The sequence below is a fragment of the Calidris pugnax genome, unplaced genomic scaffold (assembly GCF_001431845.1).
Source record: "Calidris pugnax isolate Ruff unplaced genomic scaffold, ASM143184v1 scaffold16, whole genome shotgun sequence".
In the NCBI taxonomy this organism is placed as follows: domain Eukaryota; kingdom Metazoa; phylum Chordata; class Aves; order Charadriiformes; family Scolopacidae; genus Calidris; species Calidris pugnax.
In genome coordinates this window covers 1343735-1351338 of record NW_015090847.1, presented here as the reverse complement: position 1 = coordinate 1351338, position 7604 = coordinate 1343735, and positions in this window count along the sequence as shown.

The following is a 7604-nucleotide window of genomic DNA, read 5'->3' as shown; positions in this document are numbered from 1 at the left end:
TATTTGGTTATAAGCTATATGTGTCACAGGCCCTCTCAAAGTCTGGCCCCCTTAACGTGTCTTTTAGCAAGGTGCATGGTTTTTTAGCAAAATCTCTATGTCTGGCTGCACCAGTGGGAAACATTTGGAGTGATGTAAGTGAAGGTTGGCAAGAAACTACCCAGAATCAAGAATCATAGCATTTTCTAGGTTGGAAGGGACCATTCAGAACATCTAACCCAACCATCAACCTAACTCTGGGGGGGAAAAAAAAAAAAACAAACAAAAAAAACAAAAAAAAAAAATCACCCAAAAACCCCCAAAACACACCCCCATCACTACCTATGTCTCTAAGCACTATGTCAACCTGTCTTTTGAACACCTCCAGGGACCTCAACCACCTCCCTGGGCAGCCCATCCAATGCTTAATAACCATTTCTGTGGAAATATTTTTCCTAATATCCAATCCAAGCTTCAATATCGTTAGATTGTGATTACAATAAAAAAGAGCACCTGATTCAAGTGGGATCTGCTTGATCAACGTGTTCCTTCTGTGCCTCTGAGCACTCTTGGTTACTGCACTGATGCTGACACACCGCACAGTACAGAAAATGCCTTCCCTGAACCAGAAACTTCATGTAGTATTTCTTATTAGTTCCAGTTATTGCTGTTAAGATGTACTTAAGCGTAGCAGCTGGCAGGTCCAATCAATATCAAGGGATATTTATGCTACTGGGTGTGTTAAGTGCATTGTAAGGGACAGGTCCTCAGCCAGCAAGCTCTCTGAACGGGGTAACTGGAGCAGTGACTCGACCAATGTAATGCAACAGGCAACTGGAAAAGCCACTAGAGGTGTCTTGGAAATGGTATCCTGGGGGGCATCAGGAAGAGGGTGAGCAGCAGGTGGAGGGAGGTCATCCTGCCCCTCTGCTCTGCCCTGGGGAGGCCCCATCTGGAGCACTGGGACCAGTTCTGGGCTCCCCAGTTCCAGAAGGACAGGGAACTGCTGGAGAGGGGACAGCAGAGGCTACAGAGATGATGAGGGGCCTGGAGAAACTCCTTTACAAGGAGAGGCTGAGGGACTTGGGTCTTTTGAGTCTGGAGAAGAGAAGGCTGAGGGGGGATCTGATCAATGCTTAGAAATCCTTAAAGGGAGGGTGTCAAGAGGATGGGGCTGGTCTTTTTTTCAGTGGTGCCCAGGGACAGGACAAGAGGAAATGGGCACAAACTTGAGTGTAAGAAGTTCCACCTAAACATGAGGAGGAACTTCTTTGCTGTGAGGGTGGCAGAGCCCTGGCAGAGGCTGCCCAGGGAGGTGGTGGAGTCTCCTTCTCTGGAGACATTCAAACCCACCTGGAGACGTTCCTGTGGGACCTGCTCTGGGTGGCCCTGCTCTGGCAGGGGGTTGGACTAGGTGATCTCCAGAGGCCCCTTCCAACCCCATGTCATTCTGTGATTCTGTGAAAGCAATTAGCTTCTGTCTTCTGATTTTGAAGACGTTGCCTGCTGCAGCTGACCCATTAAAATGAAGAGGCCAGAGTAAGGAGATGAGCAAACTTGTGAGTTTTCATCCAGTAATGAATCTGGAGCAACCTGGATTTTGAAAACTGTTTTTGCAGGAAAACTCAGCCAAATCATTGCAAATGAAAGCAAATGAATGAAAATCATGATATGTTTTCTGGCATGCTGTAAGTCTGTGAGAGGGCTCAGCGTGCCAAATTAATAAAACTTGTTGGGACGTTTTCCACATCTCAGTAGAAAAAAACATGTTTTCAATTTGTTACTTAACATTTTCCAAGTAACATGGGTGTACCAGAAAGTAGAAATCCAATAACTACGAACCTGGTCTTTGAACATATGCTGATATTCAAGTCTGTTTTGTGAATTAAATTAATAAATAACCATGTCATTGGATTCAGGTGGAAATACTCTTTTCCCTTGTTTCCTGTCAATTAAGAATTTTTCAACACGAGGTTTAAATGTTGTTTGTTGGGAGTTCCTTTCGATAGGTCCTTTGGTTTGCTTTTCTTTTTTTAACTCTGAAAAAAATTTTAGAATTGTCAGGGTACATGAATCTTCTCTGGGAAAAGCAACTATTAGTTTTGGTATTCAGCCAACTATGACTGTAATAATCATGATTAAAAAAAAAACAACCATAAAATGTAAGTAGTAATTTTTGTCTCTCGTGGATGAAAGTTTCTTAGAATAGAAAACCTCCCTTGAAGTTCAGTTCAACTCTGCTCACTCCGTTGGGTGTATTTTTTGTTGAGTTTTTCTTGTTGGGAGGAAGAAGCAGCGAGGAATGGAACCTTTTTCTTTGAATTTATGGCTGAGTTTTGAAATGAGCACTTGGATTTCCTGCTCTTAAAGGGTTTGCTCAGAGGTATGTTGCTCGTGGTCTTTTTACTTTTATCTCATGGGTGGCTAGGGGGGTCAGATCAAGAAATGCCCTTAATGGAGGAGCATAATGACCAACCAGGTGCCCGTCCAGGGGACACCTGCATCGCTCCGGTGCCTACGTGTTGCTGGGGTGGATTAGGGCTTTCTGATGAGGCTCTCAGTAAATACAATTAGTTCAGGTCTGCTCAAAGTGGGAAAGGCTGTCTCATTTTTCTGACAACAAAGGCAAAGGGACTGTCCGTGGAGCTGGATAATAAATTATTGATTATTATTAATTACATCGTTATTACGTGCATAGCTGGGACCTGTCCTCACTAGCTTGTACCGATGTCAGCAGGCTTTTTTAAAGCCTCTCCTCCTGAGAGTAAGACTTTGCAAAATCTGATGTCAGCACTTTAATAAATGAAGTCCCACAAACAAAAATACGCTTCCTGTTTGCAGGTACTGAACCTATGGACCAGATCCATGTCAGTGGGGAAATTCACCTGTCACTGAGCAAATGTTCTAGTCAGCAAAGCAGAAGGATTAATGATGGAAAACACTAGATGAATGAGTATTATAAAAGCTGCCAAAGCTCAGACTCCCATATCAGTTACATTTTACCTTATCCATCCCCTCGGTGTAGCTGTAAATTATTAATGCTGAAAACTGTTATTTCATTCATGAATAATTTAATATGGCCCTGGATGGGTGATGGGGAGGTAGCATGCAGTGTAGGAACAAAGGCAGCTACTTCTGCTGTTTGTGCTGAACAGGATAAAGCCCAGGTTGTCAGCTCTGCCCTAGCAGGTAAATAAGAAGAGAAGGGATGGATCCATGAGCCCTGCAACAGGGTAGGTTTAGACTGGACATGAGGAAACAATTCTTCACAGAAGGAGTGGTCAGAGACTGGAATAGGCTGCCCAGGGAGGTGGTGGAGTCACCATCCCTGGATGTGTTTAAGAGTCGTTTAGATGTGGGGTTGGGGGATATGGTGTAGGGGAGAACTTTGTAGAGTAGGGTTGATGGTTGGACTCGATGATCCCAAGGGTCTCTTCCAACCTGAAGGATTCTGTGATTCAAAGTGCATCCGGCCTGTGCTACTGAGTGATAGCAGGAGCAGTATCTGCTAACAAAGTTTCAAGGACTGACATTTAAATATACAACTCCACAAGGAGGGTGTAATTGTCGTAGCATATTATTGTGTAGCACCTTCTTTGCAAAGGATGGGAAGGGAGAACTCTGCTGGCACCATTGAACTTGGGAGCCTGAAGAAATTGCTGCCTGAGCTCTGTGCCAGAGCCTGCCTTGTGTTGTCAGGGGGTCTTGGAGGGAAATTTGGAGCACCCCAGTGCTTTACCCGAGTGCTGCTCTGGAGAGCACTAGAATCATAGACTCATAGAATGGTTGGAATTGGAAGGGACCTTAAAGATCATCGAGTTCCAACCCCCTGCCCTGGGCAGGGACACCTCCCACCAGACCAGGTTGCTCCAAGCCCCATCCAGCCTGGCCTTGAACCCCTCCAGGGATGGGGCAGCCACAACTTCCCTGGGCAACCTCTTCCAGTGTCTCACCACCCTCACAGCAAAGAATTTCTTTCTGGTATCTCATCTAAATCTCCCCTCTTCCAATTTAAAACCGTTCCCCCTTGTCCTGTCCCTGCACTCCCTGACAAAGAGTCCCTCCCCAGCTCTCCTGGAGCTCCCTTCAGGTATTGGGAGGCTGCTCTAAGGTCTCCCCGGAGCCTTCTCTTCTCCAGGCTGAACAACCCCAGCTCTCTCAGCCTGTCTTCACAGCAGAGGTGCTCCATCCCTTTGAGCATCTTCGTGGCCCTCTGCTGGACCCGTTCCAACAGGTCCATTGTAGCTGTTCACTAGCTGTCTGGGGATCTCAAACATGTAGATACCTTCAGTTAGCTCCTCAAAGTATTGCCTCGTTCTTGCTTTTGTTACTCCTAGTCCTTCTCTTTTCTGGAGGTGCTCAGAAAGTGGTATCTTTAAGCCCTCCCAAAGGCTAAGTATAGCATTTATATTATAAATATGTCATTTCCTTGCCCTAGGAACACTAGCTGTCTGGGGATCTCAAACATGTAGCAGATGCCTTCAGTTAGCTCCTCAAAGTACTGCCTGGTTCTTTCTTTTGTTGGTCATAGTCCTTCTCTTTTCTGGAGGTGCTGAGAAAGTGGTTTCTTTAAGCCCTCCAAAAGGCTAAATATAGCATTTATATTATAAATATGCCATTTCCTTGACCTAGGATCTTGTCCCAAACCCTTGTTGGGCCTCTTAACCCCATGTGCACTGAAGCGAATTAGGACTATTCTGAGAGTTGCAGCTGGAAGTAGGCAACGCTATTCTGTGCTCCCTGAGTGTCTTTTAGCACTGAAAATGATTTGATTTCTGAGGTTGCAAAGCTCTGCTTAAAATGCACTTGTTTGGAGCACGTGCTTCTGCAGCAGTCTTGGAACGAGAGCAACATTAGGAGTGCAGGGCTATCAGTAGGTGCCACCTTCCAGCCTAGTCACCAGGCTGGGGTCCTGCTTTAAGTTTTCAGGCTTCACTTATCTTTTTAGATGTATCATGAGACACGGGGGAAATTACCAAGTTGCTGCAGTGAGGTCTCTTTGTAGACGTTTCAGGGCTTAGTTATTCCTCACTAGCAGGGGCGGAAATGTCAAAGCGGTGGGGATGAAGGAAGGTCTCTTGCTGTAGTTTGCCAATTAATTGGTTCAGGGCTGAGCTGGGACCAAGTGCATTTAATGTAGGGGAAGAAAATGAGAAAAGGCTGGATTCAACACCGATTTTAATTTTTTTTGCTTGTGGAGTTACTGATAGCCACACAGAATCTGCATTTGAAGAACACGGAGCCTGACTTTCGGGTGTGATTTATTTTAGGGTGATTTCGGGGGAAAGAGGGGGGCCACCTCACCTTCTTGCACAAAATGAGACCCTATAGTGCGTGTGTGCAAAAAGAGAGGGGAGTGCTGGAAAAAACTGCTTGCTTGAGTGAGGAAAAATGAGCTAAAATGCTGTTATTCAGTGTCTTCCTATCATCCTGCTCTTCTCTGACCATTTCTGCCTCCTGACCTTGCCCAAATTAGACCATTCTGGGAGTTAATTCCTGACTTTGGGAATCATCCTAGTGAAGGGGACGTGTTTTTCTTAACTGGGACTGTTCATAATACATGATGCCATTGACTCTAAGTGATAGAGATAGGCTCACAAACAAGATACGGATGAAAAGATTAGCTGATGCCTTTTTTTTTTTTAATTTGCAGAGATACGGTGAAGCTAAGTAAATTAAATGATTCATTTATGCTAATTTCACATGCACACCAGATAATGCATGCCACTTTTGTACTTAATTGTAATATCTCTAATTTATGGAGATTATAATGTAAAATCAGCCACGCTTTGACTCGAGTCATTGGTGGAAACTCCATGGGTCTCAAATGGAGAGGAATCTGCCTCACAGTGGGGCCATCTTCAGAAGTGGAAGAATGGGTAAAGAAAAGGGGGTGAGGACTTCCATGACATAGTTAAAAATCTGGTTGAGTCGGGGAAACAATCCATAAACAGCTCACTTGAAAGAGAACAGGGTAAAATTAACCTGTCTGATTTTATAGGGGAAAACTGATTTGAAAAAATTAATGATGTAGCTGGACCTCATTTAGGCCACACAAAGATCTGTCCTGCTGCATCAGTAAAAAAAACCCCACACATTGATTTTTTTTTAAATTCTTGCCTCTTATCAGCTTGCTAGGAGCAGAAAGTAGGAGTCTGCTCTTCCTTGGTGCAGATCTATCTGTTTCAATGCAGTTACTCCACTGTTACAGAAGTAAATCTAATCCAGATAGCCTGTTTACCTGAGCCTAATCTCCATCTGGGGGACAATTAAAAGCTTCTTTGTGCCAATGAGCTGCAACAGAATGAACTTGTGAGCGTGGTAGATGTGAGGAATGGCTCCTCTTGCTAACGTGGCTTATGGACAAGGTAAATTCTAGATTTCATCTTGGAATTGCTTACCATATTGGCAAAGGTCAGTTGGGTTCACTATCATCAATTTGATGACATGTTTGATTGGAAAGGCAATTTGTGCGTGTTAACGAGAAATCACGTTGAAGCGTGTTGTGACCTAGATATTTTCATGCAGAAGCCTCTGCGTTCAGTAGTGCTGTAAACGTAATGATTTTAGACACAGCAATAATAAAATTATAGTTCTTTCTGTAGGATATTTTCCCCTCTTCTCGTGTTTTCTCCTCTTCAAAAATATAATCAAAATTATTAGCGATGCAGAACAAATCCAGAAATTACCAGCACAGTTCTGTGACAATTATATTGCCAGACCATTGCCAGCTCAATCCACACGTGAAAACTGCATAGGCTTGTGTGTGTTAACAAAAAGCACACCCCAATTTGAGGACGTGTCTTGTCATTAATATCCTAGGTCAAACAATACTCACTCTGATGCAGCGGGACATTGTACCTTCTTGAATCACTGGCAAACATTCAGTGTGGAGACAAGGAAAATTCTGTATTGGTAAAACGAATGTTCTGGTAATGGGAGCATTAAAAATTGGTTTTTCTGTCTGTAAAATGGTCAGATGCTTCAGCTTTTTTATCGTGGCACATGCTGGTGAAGTGGAACTGATGCTAGTTAGCATGCAAATGCTGCTCTGAGCTACTGGCATATATCTCAAGAGTTGCTTGTCTTTAATAACTGGTAATATGGGGAGAAGGGTTGTGTTTTGGGGTCCTGTGAGAAAGCCTGGTAGTGTGCAGGACCGGCATATGGAGACAAAATAATATGCTTGAAAAGAGAATGTAGGAATACTTGGGAACAGAGTGTATCACAGAATCACCCAGTCTTCATGGTGGGAAGTGAGCTCTGAGACAACTGAGTCCAACCATACGCACACAAAAGACCCCACAATCTCAGGGGTCTCATGCGGTCATGAGGGACTTCAGCATGCCCTGAAGTGCCACCTCTACACACTTCTTCAATCCCTCCAGGGATGGTGACTCCACCACCTCCCTGGGCAGGCCCTTCCAGGGCCTGACCACCCTCTCAGCAAAGTCATTCTTCCTCACATCTCATCTAAACCTCCCCTGCCCCAACTTCAGACCATTTCCTCTGCTCCTGGCATGATTCCCTTGGGAGAAGAGGCCAACCCCCACCTCTCTCCCCCCTCCTCTCAGGGAGCTGTAGAGGGCAATGAGGTCTCCCCTCAGCCTCCTCTTCTCCAAACT